Source organism: Cyprinus carpio, chromosome A13 (assembly GCF_018340385.1).
Source record: "Cyprinus carpio isolate SPL01 chromosome A13, ASM1834038v1, whole genome shotgun sequence".
NCBI classification, from domain to species: Eukaryota; Metazoa; Chordata; class Actinopteri; order Cypriniformes; family Cyprinidae; genus Cyprinus; species Cyprinus carpio.
This window is the reverse complement of record NC_056584.1, coordinates 21,868,921-21,887,899: the sequence shown is the minus strand read 5'-3', so window position 1 is coordinate 21,887,899 and position 18,979 is coordinate 21,868,921. Positions and strand designations below refer to the sequence as shown.

Genomic DNA, 18,979 nt, shown 5'->3' with positions numbered 1-18,979 from the left:
ACATTTATGCCTAGCTGATATCCTTACCTGCTCTCTGGTCCAACTCATATGTTAAAATTTAAATTAATTAAAATAACTAATTAATAAAAAAACAAATAAATAGTATTTTAGTTTTGTAAAGACATTTGAACATAGACAGAATTTATATTTGGTCTACAAAACTAATTTTCAAGATTTTAAAAAACAAACGGTTAGGCTCAGAATCATGGGACTAATGGTATTGTACATAACATTATTTAAATGGGATTATTTTGATGCAATTCCCCATATTGTCCCCATGTATCCTCAGGTCATCGTGGCCTTCTGCTGGGTTTATATTCGGAAATATCAGAGCCGGCAAGAGAGCGAGGTAATCTCCACCATCACTGCGATTATGCGCTCTGGGCCATTGCGCTCAACTTCACGGCGGCTCTTCTTCCAGTTGATATCTTCCTAGGTCCTTCATGAAATTACCCCAATGGCACTTACAAGGTAACCATAATCCTGTACAGAGATGTTGTTTAATGAAAACTCTAGCTCTGTAGCTCGCTTTATCCATGTTCTTCGTCATTGTTCATTTTTTCATTGTTCAAAACCAAAGTAATCATATGATATGAGAGCTCTGCAAAATAAGTGATTTGGATGTCTGGCATGGAATGTATTGTTATTAGTAGTTTATTGTCACCACTTGTGGATACAATGGGTTTTTCCTTTCTAAAAGATCCCATTATTCAATCAAATGCAATAAAAGAGAGATCAGTACTTCCAGATTTGAGTTCACAAACTGAATTGAGCACATCTTTCTTTTATGTTGAGACTCAAATGTTCTAACGAGAGTGGTTACTATGGCAAACTGAAAGGCATAATTAATTGAACGACCCCACAGGCCCACCATTCTTCCTTACGGATAATGAATAATAAAGCACAGATTACCATCCTCTGACATGAGATCTTTACATGAGTGCTTCACTTAGAAACTTTGTGTAACTGGTTCCTCCTTTGCGTACAATGAAAAGCATTTATGACCCCGAGCCTGTCAAAGTTGTAAAAAAAAACGGGAAAAAAAAGGTACACTCAAAAGTAATTAAAGACAACTTTTTGCAAGTCTTTCTGAAGTCAAAACAACATCTTTGTGTCGGAGACCGATTGAAATTTTAAAGCTGTTATTCATGCTGATAATTTTCCCTTTGTTCTGTAGCTCTCAAATCTAATTTGCACTTCCACCCTTTTAAAACTTTGCCAAAATATCAGGAAAAAAAAACCAATAGCAATTGTGGAAAACGCGGTGTACAACACCGAGGGATGGGGAAGCCAACATGCATAGAGAAGTATTCTACGAGACCTCACATCTTGAGGGTTCAAAGAAATGTATTATAACACTATGTAAATATATACTACTGTATTTTCATTTTGGGTGAACTGTGCCCCCTTTAATTGGAGAGCAGGGGCAGGGACTTTTGATTCCAGTGTTTGTATTTGATTACATTACATTACAGCACCATGCACTTATGGATGTCTTTGCAAAAACACATGGGATGTGTGAATTAGATTTAGGCCAGACATGAGGTTATTTCCATTGTTTAATAGGTCAAACATGTTTTGACTATCAACAGTTGTCCGCCGAACACGGTTGATCTATATAAATAAATACATTAGAAATATCACAGAACACAACCGGCAGTATATTCACCAGGCAGTGTAAATCACTACTCAAGTGTGTATTGTCCAGAATAAATTGAGGGGGGGGGGGATCGACAGGGACAGTGCTGGCCTGGTTTTCATTTGAGATAATGATCAGCCCTAGGAATGTTAAAAAAGGGCTTGTAGAGGTCAAGACCAGATATTACTTTATCAGAATTAGACAAGGATTCATTACTGGTTTCATTTCGTAATTGGAAGTTGAGGGTTTTGAAGTGTTCTGACGAAGACAGACTTGCTCGATCATATATCAGAGATCATCTGACTAGATGGAGGAGGTTAACCTAAATAGATTCTCAGTGACTCTATTGGGTTAATTAGATCTCTGATGAAGCGCTGATCTTTCTGTACCACCCTTCCTCAAAACACTTTAACTTTTAATAGATTATCTTGAGTCACAGAGCACTGTAGTGTAATGTAAGAGGATGTGCAATGCTACAACTGTTTTGTAAACAGGTTGCATTTGTCCATTCAATAACACTGTCACTGCAAATATGCAGATAACGTAACTATTAAGAAATGTGCAGTGTGAAACATAAGCAAATGAATACCCAGGATTAAATGTTAGTCTCAGGTTAATTATGAGTAGTTTGAAACATAAGAATTCTATTTACCTACAGTATAGAATTACCCAGGGTTAACTATTTCAAGTTTTAAAAGCAATTTATAGCAGTTCAGAAATATCAAATTTAGGGTTATTAGTGGGTTTGCTAAGGTGAACTATATGCTTACATAGAGTTTTACAAGGATTAAACTTCATTTGTGTAACGAACATAAATAATATCTCAAATTGTGTGGGTTGTTGAGTAGGGTTGTGTTTTTATTGATCTAAGTGATCAACAGATTTACACAGAAGTATGTAGTGGTCAACCGATATATCGCCAAGACCGATATATCGGCCGATATTTGGCATTTTTCAAATAACGGCATCGGCCGATAAGTTTTTCTGCTTGGCTGATGTGTTCGAGGCAGGACTTTTATTTTCAGCGCCTGAGCGCACTGTCTAATACAGATAGAAGTCTGTCTAATAATCAGATAGAATGGTTTAACAAAGGAATTAATGTATACAAAAAGTATTATAAACGGTTGCTTTTATATTATTAGTAATAGAAAGGCAAAACATTATAATACTTTCCATACCCGAGCTAAATAGGCCCAAGAATATGCCAGAAATGTGAAGTTTTGCTGTCGACACTTGTATTTTTGTTGTTTGCCCTTGTTATAGAGCATAGAAAAGTATTTATTATAACGTTCTAGGAAGCTTACAGCAGATTCTGATGAAATATACGCTCAACCCAAATGGGGTGGGAAAATGTTGCTTGATAATCGGTCTGAAGCTCGCTGTGATTCACGTCGCATGCGAAATCAGGCAGACAGGTGCTTTTTGTTGTAGGAGGTTGAGATGGAAGGAGCCATCAAGTCTTGGATAAACACGTAAGATTATGGCAGCGATCTCCTTGGCTCCGGCCTTCCGGTAATCCGTTTTTTTTCTGATGTGACGATCAAATGTATCTCTTCCTCCAGTCGAGGTAAGCGGCTTAATGGGCAGAGCAACCTTCCGACTAAAACATCTTCTTAATGCAGCCTGTGCACGTAGGACTCTGTAGGTTTATTTCTGTTCTCTGCCCTAAAGAGATTACAGCAATGATTGACAGGCCTGGGTTTGGCTAATGAGGATGCTGTCTCAAATGCTAAACTTGAACAGTGCTAGAGTTTTCTTTATAAATTGTTGTTAAATCAGGCTTGGTTTATTCTACAGATCTTTGTTATTCTGTGGGTGTTCTTTGGAAACCCACAAAGCTGATCTGTTTAAACCAGGAGACAGATTTGTGGCACCCGCAGAGGCCTCAAGAAGTATTTGGACACTTAAAAAATAGACCCCCCCCCCACCTTTTTTAAATATAGCTAATATTTGATATAAAAATAAGATTGTAAATAAATATGTTTTTTTTTTATTATTAATTTATTTCTTCCGCAAGGATGCATTAAGTTGACCAAAAGTGACAATGAAGATATTATTAATGTTACAAAAGATTTTTATTTGATAAAAATGCTGTTCTTTTGAACTTTCTATTCATCAGAAAATCCTGAAAAAAATTTATCACGATTTCCACAAAATATTAAGTATCAGCATATTAGAATGATTTCTGTAGGATCATGTGACACTGAAGACTGGAGTAATGATGCTGAAAATTCAGCTTTGCAATCACAGGAATATATTATATTTTAAAATATACTGAAATAGAGCTTTTTTATTTTTTGTATTAAATATATTTATAAAGATTATTTATTTAATTTGTTTTTTATATATTAAATGCAGCCTTTGTATGCGTAAGAGACTTCTTTCAGAAAAACATTTAAAAATCTTTATAATAAACGCATACACTACCTTACTTTGTTTATTTATTTATTTTAGATATTAACAGAAATACCATGATGAGTAAATATAATAATTACATTTTCATAGGGCCTATGGTTGTGGACAACTTGGAATATCAGGGAAGTTTAAAATTGCTCATTACATGTTTGGAAAACTGGAAAATTAATCAAATCTTAAAAAATGTCAGCTATTACCAGCTAGAAATTGTCTTGTGAAATGATTCTCCAATACTCACAAGTAATTGGGAACGTCATTGAAATTCATAGGTCAACATATATTTGTGAAATATCTCTTTATGTCTCGACCTGGTTATATTCATAAAGGCTGACAGCAAGTATCCAACAATGGAATTATGTTTTTCTAGTGCTGGTGTAGCAATTATGGGTTTGCTCTTTTGGCATGATGAAACGGTGAGTTATGAATGTGGGATGGAGTTCATCGAGACAGAGAGTCAGAGAGAAAGAGAGAAAGGAAGAGAGAGAGAGTGATTTACTGCGGCAAGGCAGACAGCAATTCTCTGGCATTTGGATCTACTCCGAGAACCTGTGAGTCATCAAAGTGTCAGGTCACGTTTTTGATGGAATTTCCGACACATTGCGAATAAAAAAAAACACACTGCACCTAGATAGCCACTTCTTTGTATCACCACTATCCCGTGGCACCATTTGAAGTCCTGTCATAAAAATCATGTTTTACCTCACTGTATAGAGCAGTATATTTGTCGGTCATATTTTTATCCTTACATGAGATACAAATCCTGCATTTTATTTTATACTGCACTGTGTATCTTATAGGACAGTCAATTTAACATATTAATGTAGTATTATTAATTTACAATATATAATTAATCATGCACCTGATATTCATAAAACACCTGTTTAATGATATGGCAATAAAGTACCAATTTATTGATAAAAAAGCAATTTTTTTTATGTCTGCCACAGTAATATATTTAAAATTATATAAAATTATAAAATGAGCATAAGCTATATATATATATATATATAGCTTATGCTCATTTTATAATTTTATATAATTTTAAATATATTACTAAATATATATATATAAATAAGCGTATGCTCATTTTATAATTTTATATATATATTATTAATTGTGCTAAATGAATCAGCAGTAATGTGATTAATTTGATTAAAATATTTTTTTAATCAATTGACAGCCCTGTAATCGAAAAAAGGGTTAAAGATATATCATGATGTGATTGCACGTATATGCACAGTGTATGTCATATTTTTCAAACTTTTTTTTTTTTTTTTTTTGTAAATCCAGGAATGGGCGGCAGGCAATGAGACCAGGCAGCAGATCGAAGACACAGTTTTGTATGGCTACTACAGTAAGTACTAAATGACACTATTTTGTGCAGTAATAAAATTTTCTTACCTTGCATTTTAGGAAATGTACCATTCATATTCCTTCATCATCTGCCCTTATTGTTTGAGTTTCATTGTGGGAGCCGGCACAGTCCGGTCCGCAGCTCATCATTAACATCCATTCACTCGGGTTATAAATTATGGCGTGCACAATGTTGCATTTGCCTACAAAAGCTGTCAGTTCAGTTGCTGCATGGTTTTATTTGTGTGGAACCGTCCTGGTGAAATTAAGCTAAAATGAGTGCAGTTTTCTGCTGAATAAATCTCTTGTCTGCGTGTGTAAAAAAACGCACTAGTAAGTGACCTTTTCCTTGAACAAGGTCGGAAGGACCCATGAACATGGTTGAACTCAGCTTTTTGGAACTGCATTCTCTCTTTATGACTTCATAGCGTTAAATATGTCTCAGTGACATGCATGACTTTAATTGAGTCCTCCCATTGCTTCCACTTAAATAATATCTTTTAGGAATGCTGGGACAAGGTAACATAAAATTGAGTATGGCACAGTTGCTTGATTATCATTAGAGTTTGCAAACAGATGCTGCGCGGAACAGGCCGTCAGTAGTAGAGCGGCACGGCGTCTGTTGAGCAGCGCCAAATGTGCTAGAGACGAGCTGTCAGCTAATACAAACCAGCCAATCAAAACCCTCTTCTTCCATAGTCAGAAAAGCATCAGAAGATTAACAGTAACTGTGCAGGTAGACACGTCGCAAATCCCTTGTCCAGCTGTCGGCCCGTGTTCTCCTAGAACAAAACAAAATATGATTTTATGCTCAAAATTGATTCGATCAAGTCTATAAGATATACTTTGAAAACAAAACTTTTGTTTTCAGGAGAGATTTGTGCCCAAACATACTGCAGGGAAAATATGCTGTTTGGTAGATAATGTGACGCATTTACTTGCAGTGCGTTTACTGCAACATTGCAGAGTGAAAGAGAATATTCAGTGTGAAAGTACAAATTATTAATGGCATAAAAAAGTATATTATGAAGGGTACTTGTTAAGGCTTACGGCTCATGCTTATGAGCCCTAACCATAAAAATTAAAGATTGATGTTTGACTTTGCCTGCATATTTGTGCTAAAATATTTCAAATTATTTGGCTTGATGTGTAGTGATGTAATTTTACTTTTCTAGGTGTTTTTTTTTCTCTTACACTGTTCAGATGATAAAATCTTCTAAACTTATATTGAAAGAAGAACCTGAGGTTCCAGAACGTCTTGAGACGTGACTTGGACCGATAAGCAATCAGAACCACCCAATCAATGTTCAATGAATACTTTAGTAACTGCATAGTAACTACCTTTTCCTTTTTCTAGTTGTTTAAAGGAATGGTTCTGTTATTTTTACTCACCTTCATGTTGTTCCAAACCTGTGTGACTTTCTTTCTTTTGTGGAACACAAAAAATATATATTTTGTAAAATGTTTTTTTTTTTTTTTTTTTTTTTTTTTTTTTTTATACCATAGACTTTTATTTTATGTACAAAACATTTGAAAATATTCTTTAAAATGTTTTTTTGAAAGAAAGTCACTGTACTTTAAATATAATTTGTTTCATACGCACGGCCTTGGTAATGTCAGCAAAGTGAGATGCAGAGAAAGTTTGCATTTTTAAGAAAGTCTTTAAGACTATAAAAACAACTATTTTTGTTCCTTTCAGAATAATGTAGTGATGAATTGTGCACAATGAGAAAAGTGACATTCATTAAGACTGCATCCTTGGACTGAAAACGTTCTACTTAAGTGGTTTAAAATGATCTGAGCACAGAGAAGCTGGAAACATAACCATGTATCTTGTGCAAAAATCTTTTTCTTTCTACAATGCATTGATAACGTATAGTTTCTGAAGATCAATTAAATAATTCATACAAAACAAAACAATTGCCTGCTGGTGGTATACTATGTTTTTTTTTTTTTTTTTAAACCCATAAAACAAATAGCTGTGGCCTAATGGTTAGAGAGTTGGACTTGTAACCGAAGGTCGCTGGTTCGAGTCTCGTTGCTGGCAGGAGGTTGTAGGTGGGAGGGGGTGAATGAAAAAGCGCTCTCTTCCACCCTCAATACCCATGGCTGAAGGCATAATGAAAATGAAAATTTTGTCGTTAATCACTTACCCCCATGTTGTTCCAAACACATAAAAGCTTTTTGAATGAAAACCTGGAGGCTTGAGACTGTCCCATAGACTGCCAAGTAAATAGCAGTGTTAAGGTCCACAAAAGGTATGAAAGTCGTCGTCAGAATACTCCATCTGCCATCAGACGTGCAATCTGTGTTATATGAAGCGACAGGAACACTTTTTTGTAAAACGAAGAAAACAAAAAATAACGACTTTATTCTATATTCCTTTGTCAAGGGTCTTCTCTGTGTCTCTCCAGATCACCGTATGCTGTGTATGCTTTCTGTGTCATCCGTGCAACCACAAGGATGTGCTGTTTCTACATGTATTTAGCTTTGATTTTAAATAAAATAGCGCATCCTTGTGGGGCGGATGACACAGAAGAGCATATGACGATATGGAGAGACACAGAGGAGACCGTTGACAAAGGAATTATTGAATAAAGTCGTTGTTTTTGTTCAAAGACGAACAGAGCTTTTACGGGTTTTGTAATGACATGGGGTAAGTGATTAATGACAAAATTTTCATTTTGGGGTGGAGTATCCCTTTAAACCCATGACGTCCACATCTTGTGTTGTTTATCACTATTCTTATGATGTTCTCCTCATACTTTGTTTCTTGTGTTACATCTCTTCCTTTTTTTTCTGTGGCATCCACAAAAAAGTCTGATTGCTTTATTTCTGGGTTTTCTGGAAGATCAGGGATTGTTCCATGCTGACTCTGCTCAAAGAGACACCGGAATGCTGCATTTGTACTTCTAAAAGAAAATGAAATTTGAAAAGAAACGTCGTCCTGGTGTGTTGTGTGGTCCTCTGTTGAGGCATCATGCGTGGAGGTGGGATAGAGTGATGAAAAATGAGATACTGGTGATTTTGAGTTGCTTAAGAAGATTGAGGATGGGGAGAGAGGGCCGTCTGATGACGTGTGTGATTTATGACTAACACAGCCTCAGCTGCAGAACGATCTGTCACTAGCATAATGGTTATAGGGTGCAAATACGTAGGCGTAGACTTTGAAGACCTTTGTGTGGAAGGGTTTTGAGTAGATGAGTTATGCCTGTGAATAGGTGCTGTATATGTCTGAGTCATTCAAGAAACAGATGTTGGAACAGTGACTTCTAAAGTAAGTTTCTGTAAGATGCATTCTTAAATATTTATATCTAAAATATCTCAAAAATATCTTTAAGTTCTTCTAAATTGCTTTGTCCCATCTTAAGATGAGAATGAAAAAGTAGTCAATATGAAAAGGCATCAATGTGCTGAAAAAATTATGAATATTTAATTCTTGATGAATTCTATCAGCCTAATGTCATCTCTTGAACATGGCTCATGTGGAAACTCATGATGTCATTTCTGCTTAATGATCCTATTTATAAATAACAGATCAGTATTTATATATTTTCAGGTAAATATGCAGTGTGATGGAGGAAGCCAGCATTCACTGGCAGATAATTTTTTTTAGCATATGCTCCTTAAGTCTGAAATAAATTTAGATTTCATATATTTAAGGCTTGTATAGTACACAATAGTCAGTTTTGCACTTTGTTAAATGTGGACACAAATGGTATTTCTTGCATGGAATGACTCGTTTTCAGTTTCCTTCTTTTTATTTTCAACATGCTACCATCATCGAGAGCACTGGGGTTTATTCAGCAGAGATTTAATGTTTGCTTTTGTATTCCTGATGACAAATGTTTGACTTTCTTTTCGTTTGCTCTCGAGCTCATCCCATTGTCCTCGTGGGGATGGGCAGAAAGAAGAACAAATGTCTCATCCAGAGAAACGCAAGCCAAGCAGGAGGAGGAATAAGAAGGAATTTGAATCTTTTGCAAAAGTGTGGTGTCAACCCTCTCAAGAGCTCATCAGAGGAAAGTGCCTTTGTTCTTGGAAAAAGATGCCGCACGCTGCCTTTCCACCATCCGCCATTAACACTCAACCATCTGAGCATTGGGTATTTGCATTAAAATCACCTGCTGCAGTGAAATCTAATGGTAATTAATAGATTGTCCTCAATCTATAGCTGCATCATGCAAGCTGCTCCCGCAGTCTCTCGCTCACAGGTCATTATACTGCGATTAAGGTATGTAGATTGTTTTCACCACAGACATGACTGCAGTGCCTTCAAACGGAATCATCCTGCTGCTGCTTTTTTTTCTTCCTCTTGGTGGCATTTTCGTTCTGCTGCAGTTCTTGAATTAGTCGCATTGATTGCGGCCCCCCCTCCCATCTCCGCATCATGTGCAGAAGAGATTTCCTAGCAGCCTGTAGGTGGAGATCAAGCTCCATCTAACACAGCAAAGCCGAATCCAATACATTTGAGGAGACTGGCAGGTCAGAGCCTCAAAGGCTTCTTTACAAAGCAGAATCTGAGATCCCTGTCCGCCCATGTCTGTGCAAACGGAATAATTACAGCCCTAACTTTATCTCGCTGCAGTCTGTGGCGATCACCACAAACTTGTCCTGAAGGAGGAAGAGATTGCTTTCTTCTGAACAGTTGGACTCTACAGACTTGGTTGTAATTATTTTATTGCAGTGTGTTCCCTTTGTCAAACATGCTAATCACGCTTGATGTCAGGTGCACAAAAATTCAGCGTTTATTAGAGGCGTCATTCGTATCGTAACATGAATCCCTCTCAACATCCACTGACATGCTTAACAGCCCCTTCAAGAGCTTTTTGCTTGTTACAGCCGCTCAGTTTTAATCAAACTCTGCAGTGCTGTCATGTGTTATGCAGAAAATGGGTTTGTGCTTTGTGTAAGACGACACTTTACATTGTAATCATGTGACAGCTTACAAACCCTGAAATATCTTGGTTCAGCAAATATGAAAATGAACTTCATAAATCCTAGAAAAAGTCCACATTTGCATGCAAGTTTGCTGACAGCGTAAATTTTCTTTTATGAAGCATAATCTTTTTAGAATCGCTTTTGACATTTTAGTTATGAAATAATTGTATAGTAAATGTTTTATAAAATAATAATAATAATAATAACAATAAACATTACAACAATAATACATATATAAATTCTATTTTTATTTTTATTTATGTTTATATTTATATTTATGTATAAACCTGCTATAGATAGATAGTAAATATTATCATTATATAATATTCTTATTATTATTATTAATAATAATAATTATATATATATATATATATATATATCTGATATATAGATATATATATATATATAATATCTATATATATATACACACCTGCTCTTGTGTAAATTTAAAACTTTCACTTTTTTTTGAAGATTTTGAGAGAGTATGTTTTTTTTGTATGTGAGACCCTGTGTGAGCATAATTTTTTTTTTTGTTTTTCTCTGTTTTCCGTGCATGTTTCAGCATGAACGCTATTGGAGAGTGTGAGTGTCTGTTGTGGCCCAACAGCAGCAAACACTGACAGATTGTGCATTTATTGAAGTGGGCAGCTGTGCATGGCGCAAGGTCCTTGAACCTGCTGAGATGAGAGCTCAGGCCAAAGCGTACACAGGAAAGGATTCAAATGTCGCCCCACTCTGCCTACCATTAATGCTCGGCCCAATTTCTGAGAGGCGCATCTTTGTTGCTTTTGCTTTTGTGGGGGGTTTTTTGATGATCGGGAGTGGGATGGTAAACCCAGATGGATTGCAGCTGAAGCCCCCATCCAAGACATCCCTGGAGATTAACCTCTTAGGTTAAGTAATTAAAGGAAAAATATGTATTTGTTCAGATGGCCTGGGGCCAAGTCCTTGGGCAGCATTTCTATTTAATGTAGTGTTCTTTAGAGTGGACAGTCTCTACTTTGAGGTTTGGCTGCACAATACAAGGTTAAATGGAAAAGCATCCCTAAAAGTCCCTGGATACATCCGGTATCTTGAGCTTAAAGGCTTCCTATCATCCAGCCAGAAGTCTGTTAGCAGTCCACGAGTTTGTTTGAAATGTCAAGACTGCTTAAAAGCTGAAAGCTTTCTTGAATTTTAACTTGAAGGTTTTTGAACTTTCAAACAAGGATACCAGAAATGCTTTTGAGTCTGAAAGATAATCAGATCCAACTGTTGAGGAGTCACTGAGGTGTCCACCTCTGCACATTTAAATCTACATCGCTGGAAAATTAGACTAGGCGTTTGCTTCTTTGCTCGCTCTCCACCGCATCTCTTCATGTCCTCTCGAATAAGTAAAGGCCAAAGTCAGTCAGGTGTGTCCTTGTGCAGAGCTTCTGGTCTTAAAATAAATATAAAAGATAAAAGTGAGGTAATTTGCAGCCAGAGATACAGCTCTCCTGTTGATCTATCTATCTATCTATCTATCTATCTATCTATCTATCTATCTATCTATCTATCTATCTATCTATCTATCTATCTATCTATTTTTTTATGTATATCTGTCTGTCTGTCTGTCTGTCTGTCTGTCATTATATCGTTATATCTGTTGATAAATCTATCAGTATAGCTGTCTATTGTTATATGTGTCTCTCTGTCTAATGTTATATCTATTGTTATGTCTATGAATTTCTTGGAATTTCAATTAGTTGTAATTCTACTTCTCTACATTCAACTTTAAATTGCAGTTCAGCATCCTGTCTGCTGCTTCGGTTCAAATTCCTTGAATTGAATTGTTATTGAAAAGGCTTCTTCAGATCAGTTCTGAATGGTGCAGAACCCTGGTGAATGTAACTGTATTTAGCACTGTGAAATAGGAACGGCAATCATATTCTGCTGTTTTGTGGCTGTATCTTGAATATTTTCAATGTTCATGCAATTCTGATGTATAAATCCTCTTGAATTGCAATACGTGTTTTTTTTTGTTTTTTTCGCCATTCACTATAGGCAATATTCGGCAAATGCTCCATAATGCAGCCTTTGAATGCATATAAACTGTGAAATCAATTCATGAAATATTTTGGAGTGCCAGTTTTCAGGGTCCATACCTTTTTCTATGACGTGGTGCATGCAGATGATCTTACCTCCCTTTTGTGCTATTTTCACATTAATTCACTATTTGTGGCTTGTATTACGCCACCACTTCAGGAAATTGATGCCCTTTTCCCTTCTGTAAATGGGAAAAGGAATTCCATCGAGTCTATGTACACCTCTAAGGGTACAGGGCTTTCTTTTCATCAGATGTCAACCTTTCTCTGCTGCAATGTACAGAGATACATTTCAAATGCCTACATTTCTTTCTCTTCATTTTTTCTTTCCTCGCTTTCAATCGATTAAATTGCAAATAGAAAAAAAATACTATTTTGAAATGTGGTCACAAATAGATTCAGTTGGATTATTTTGGTCCTAAATTCAAGTTTATCAGTGTCAGAAGCAGATTTGTATCCATATATATGGATTTTTTTATTTATTTTTTATATAAAAAATAAATATTATTTATTTGTATTTATTTAGTTAGTTTTTTTAACTAACAAACCTCCCTTTTAAATATTTGTTTTATACATTTTATATGAATTTCTTTTTAATTCAACTTTCTTGACTTTGTGCAATTCTACTTTCTTTCTGCTACAATACAATAAAATCAATTCAAATTCAGGAAATCTTTTGTAGACTGAAAGATAATCACAATTCAGTTCTGAATGGTGCACAACAATGTTTTATACTCCTTGGGAGATCTGATATCATGCCTTTCTGCGAGTCCATGTCATTTGTTAAAGCTATTATTATGCTACTTGAAGGGTCACATCTCTGCTCGAATGAAGAAGCAGAATGGTGTTTTGCATTCTGTTTGCATTGGTTTGCTATAATATGTGCTCTGTCAAAGTCTCTTTCTATGAAGATAACTGAACCCTCCAGATGCAGCACTGTATTACCATCAGTATTCTTGCAGTGCTCCTGTCAGAGAATGTTTGGCCCCGAGAGGTCAGTGCTTCTAACAGCCCAATACAATTGAAAATTATTGCCTGTGCTGATTTGTAATCCGACAGGCCTCACGTAGGCCAAAAGGCTTCTCGAACTGCTAATTTTCAATCTGGTGACAATCAGTTCCCGGTTCTCCACTGAATAAGTAGACGCCTCCTTCACATAAACCACCTGTGACATCTGGGCACATTTGGAGTTTAAGTGTGTATCTCCAAATGGATAGAGGAAATTTTCGAACAAACCCGCTTGACCTCGTTTAGTGTTCAGTGTTTGGCCACCTGCCCAGATAAAAGACTTCTTGTGATGAGAATCCATTGCTTTCACCTGTCATAAAGCTAACAGCTAACACAATAATATTCTGGGTTAACCATCTGATTTGTCTTACAGGTTCTAATAATAAAGGATATACAGTAATGCATTTACTTTGGGTGGGGTGAGTGATATTTTTTATTTTATTATTATTATTAAAAGTTGTTTTTGTTTATTTTTTTTTTTTGTTTTTTTTTTTGTTGTTTATTTTTTTGTGGTTGTTTTTTTTATTGTTCTTTTTCTATGGTTTTTCTAAACTGATGGTTGAATCTAAATAGATTTATTTAATACAGTTTACTGTTGTATATTACCATTATATACTTTTATATTCGCCAAATATGGATGGAGAGACATTGAAGACTTTTAAATCCAGAGTTTAAAAAAGGATTACAATGGACTTATAGTAAATGAAAAATAAATTAAAATCTTGTCAAGCTTCACAGTTAAAGGTGATATTGTCTCACTGTAGAATGTATAGAGAGGTGAGCTTAAACCAGGGATTGAGCACTGTGTTTTTTCTATGACATTAATGTCCCGTTGCCATCTGCCCTATGGTGTGTGGGTCCATGTGCTGCTGACAGTTTTACAGGAAATGAAAAGGTAAAACATGCTATCACATGTGCCCCATGTTACAGAGATACTGAAATTTCCTTTGTCAGTTTTTTTCCCCCTAGGCCTTTCCTGACATCTCATTTTCACATCATTGTAATGTGTTTGTGCATTCTGGGATATGTAGAGTTTGGAGGTTGATGCCCTTGCGACAGACTCCTTCCTTTTGTGGGACAGCAAAAAAGTGTTTTTTATAAGTTCTTTTGTTTGTTGTTTCTGTGTTGATGTGACTCTTTTTTGTTTTTTTTCCATTTCAATTGATGATTCCTCCACATTTGTCTGTGAGGCCTGTACAACGTTGATTCTCTTTTGCTTAACCCCTTTCACATATTCCCCTGTTGATTAATTGCATTAAGCATTGCAAACATGTTTTTTCATTATATTGTTTTGTATTGTGTTTATTTGAATGTGTGGATTTGATCTAATTAAATATGCACAGGTTTGAATACATTTCCGGAAATCTGAACATTGGATAAGGCCACATTCAAAATTCTTGTTTCATTTTGTAGACATAAAAGAATCAGTGGTGTTTATAGATTGGATTTATTTTTTATCACTCCATAAGTAGGAAAATACTGTCAACAACCAGAGTTAAAAATAATAATTTATCCTTTTATATATCTATTATCTATATATAGCTATATATATATATATATATATATATATATATAATATATATATATATATATAATATAGATTATATATATATCATCAGGCAAATGGCATATGAAAAATCCTCTGGAAAAAAAACTTAAGAATATAGATGGAACATGCACTGTTAAGTATAGGGCTACTGAAGTGGAGATTCTGGCTGAGTGCAGGAGAAAAAAAACTAATTTTAAGAAAAACATAATTTAATTGAAATCTACAGACCCAAATAGATAAAGTGCAAAAAAATAATATCATATATATTAATATATTTGGATGTTTTTTTTCCACTAGTCTAAAACAAACGCACTATAAGCCAAATAGCCCAAAATTGACCAGTGCATGGAAAGTTTTTTTTTTTTTTTTTTTTGTCTGTAGTATCCTTAACCGGTAGTATTAAAGCAGTGAGCTATTTATGTACATAATTTATGTACAGAGAATCTAGGAATTGGCAACATAGCAGCAAAGTGATTGACATTGACAGTGATAGTTTTGGAGAATTATGGATTTAAGTGACTTATGAGTGACGAGGCAAACCAGTTTCTGAATGCAATGTCTAGAACCATTTAAATTAGACAGATTCCCAGATCTATTGCCATTTTGCTAATGAGATTTAAACCAGAAGCCCTATTAAAATATCTCTATCTTCATATTGACATATTCACAAGAAGCAAGACAAAGTGAGAGTGTGAAACTAGCCTGCTGCTGGGTGTGTATTTTAGCAAAGAAATAAAAAACATCCAGGCATTGAATAAAAAAGCTATAAAAGGAATAACATTTACATTATTATGCATTTAGCAGAAGCTTTTATCCAAAGCGACTACAGTGCATTAAGGCTATACAATTTTTTTTTTTTTTAACTAACATGTGTTTCTCTGGGAATCGAACCCACAACATTTTGCGCTGCTAAGGCAATGCTATAGAACTGAGAAAATTTTGAGACTAATTCACCCAAAAATAAAAAGGTGCTCTTCTTTTACATCATTTATCGAAATCGGATCAAAATATGTTGGAAGGTATGGAAATGAGTGGATTAAACATATTCGGCCTAAATTTTCATTTTTCTTTTTCTTTCTTTTTTTTTTATCGGAAGAAAAAAATCAAATGGGTTTGGAAAGACATGAGAGTGACTAAACAATGGCAGAATTTGGGTGAACTGTTCCTTTACGATCATTCATAGTGTTGCTAGTGGCAACACAATCACAAACAAATAAGCTTTAAATTAGCAAAGGTACATTGTTAGTGGCTATTGAGTTGATTACAGCTGATTAAAGTTGTAAAGGAGAGAAACAAATTGAATTAACCAGGTCTCCCCGGCAGACAAACTTGCAGATTTAGTTTTCAAATAAACACGTATGTAGTTTTAGCTTGAAGGGATGCATAACTCAGAACCCTCTTAAAATGATAACCATCAACATAACTGTATCCAGGAGATGAGTCTGAAGACTCGAGTGCGTTTTTATGAGTCTGAACTGGGTGTCTCGCAGTGGATTCATCGACCCTTTCGTCTCCACACCTGAGGGGGAATCGCTGCAGCACTACAAAAGCAAGCCAGAACTTAGTGGAGGACCGAGGTTGGCCATTTAATTATTTAGCTCCCTCTTCTCTTTGTCAGGGGGATTAATATGCTAAACTTTTCTCCCCAGTCAGGTGCTTTCCCATTATAATCTGGTTAGATTGAAAATGGATGATCTGCAGTAATGCAGTGCGGCTATTCCCTCACCGTGTTATATTCATGTTGTTATGATTAATATTACCCACTGGTTGGGTGCCATGAACTCAGACTAGAGACAGAGAGCAGTCCTGCAATGTGTGCCACTAGCATTGGATGGTTCTGCTTTAGTGCCTATAGGCAAACAGTCCATTGTTTTTAGCCATTAAATGATGACCTGTTGAAATCAATGCATTGCTGCTTTGTCTTAAGTCCGAATTATCCATATCTGACATGCAATAATGGCTTTATTTAAAAGCAAATGTAGATGAATTGTGCCACTATAGATGCACCCAAAATATGCCACCTAAAAAATTGAAAGTCAGTCATTTTGTCCATTGTCATATCATTGTTTTGGTGCTTTACGAAGTGAATTTAGGTATTACAACATAATACAGACATCAGGCAGTACATCATGACATGTAGATAACTAATAATTTTTTGATTTATTGTTTATTTGTTAGTTTATGGTTAATTTTAGTGTGGGTTTTTGTTAGGGGGTTTTTTTCAATATATTTCCAATTTAGTTACATTTGTTTCAATACCGGTTCCTAACGATACTTTTTTCGTTACCAATTTTATGAAATCCATTTTAACAAGATTACAGAACACATTACCTCAGAAAAACTTAGCCAGTGCACAAACGAACAAAAAATGTTTTTAAAGAGCATGTCACCAAAGCTGAATTATTTTAATGAAAAAAAATACAGTAAAACTTGTAATAGTGTGAAAAATAGTATTACAATTTAAAATCTATTTGAATGTATATTCAAAAAGTAATTTATTCCTGTGATGTCAAAAAGCTGAATGTCAAAATATTACTTCAGGTCACATGACCCTTCAGAAATATGAAAACAGTCGTGCTGCACGTTATGATTTTGGAAACTATGAACTTTTGTTTTTTCATGATTTCTTTGATGAAATAAAAAATTAAAAAAGAACAGCATTATATTTAAAACGAAATATTTTGTAACGTAACATTTGTTTTAATGTCACTTTGATAACTTTAATGCATCCTTACTGAAAAAAATATCGACATAACCAACCCAATTTCGGAACGGCAGTGTACATTCAGTAGTTATATTTATGGCAATATAAACACTGTCAGAGTGACAACAAGGTATCTATCATTTACCAGTCGAAGACGGGCAACTTTCTGCTCTTAGTTTACTCCGTTGCACTGTCAAGGTTTTGATCATATTTGTCGTAGTACCGGTACTTTGCAGCAATATTATTTACCGCAAAACTGCATCGCGCGCCTGATTGGCATCACGAGGCTGGAGAAATGTACCCACACTTTTGATCGACTTTTCCACATCTTTAAGGTATTATGTGTGTGTGCTCGCGTCTCATATAAGTATGCGTGTGGAGAGTTTGTGCGTGCACGCGCCTGATATGAGTATGTGCCGTCTCGTGTGTGTAGAGTTTGTGTGTGTGTGAGTGACTTTATGTGTGGTGTTGTGTCATTTCATATATGTACTTGTTTGAGCATGACGTTGAGAGTTAAACTTCTTAGGTAATCGAACTCTGGAAATGAGCATCATTTTCGATACTCGATAGTATCGAGGGCAATTCGGTCGGTACCTAAAAAGTATCGAACTCGGTACCCAGCCCTACCCCATTAGATGATAAGATATGAGATGAGTGTGCGAGCATAAATATGTATTTTAACAGATAAATACAATTTTAAAAAGCAATGATTACTAATATTACTATTCATGCACTATATTGATCAGAAGTGACAGTAAAAGGTCAAAATGAATGCTCTTCTTTAAAAATGTCTGTTCATAAAAGAAGCCTGAAAAAAAGTATCATAAAAAATGATTATTTCAAAATGTATATAGCGGCACAAAACTATTTTCAACATGACTAAATATTTCTTGAGCAGTAAATCAGCATATTAGAATGATTTCTAATGGTTCATGAGAAACTGAAGACTGGAAAATATATATTAAAAAGAAATGAGTTATTTTAAATTGTAATAATATTTCAGAATATTTTAGTTTTTACTGCATTTTTTGATCAAATAAATGCAGCCTTGGTGTTCTTTAAAAATCATTTTAAAAACTTTCCCAAACATTTGAATGATGGTATATTTTTCATCCGAATAGATGATTAGTTAGGTTTATTATTATTATTATTAATTTATTTTTTTTTTTACTATTGATATTTTTCAGTTGTGCTTTAATTAGCATGCTGACCGTGTACTGTGCTTTAGCTGTTAGACACTTTGCATGGTGAAACCTCAGAGAAGTTGCCTGTGGTTAGATGAAAGCAGTTATACTTCAACATGA

At 35.1% G+C, this 18,979-nt stretch overlaps 1 pseudogene; it reads left to right on the top strand.

Moving 5' to 3' along the window:
- The first annotated feature begins 277 nt into the window (after positions 1-277).
- LOC109057631 overlaps positions 278-18,979 on the top strand; it is an 80,063-nt pseudogene continuing 61,361 nt past the window's right edge.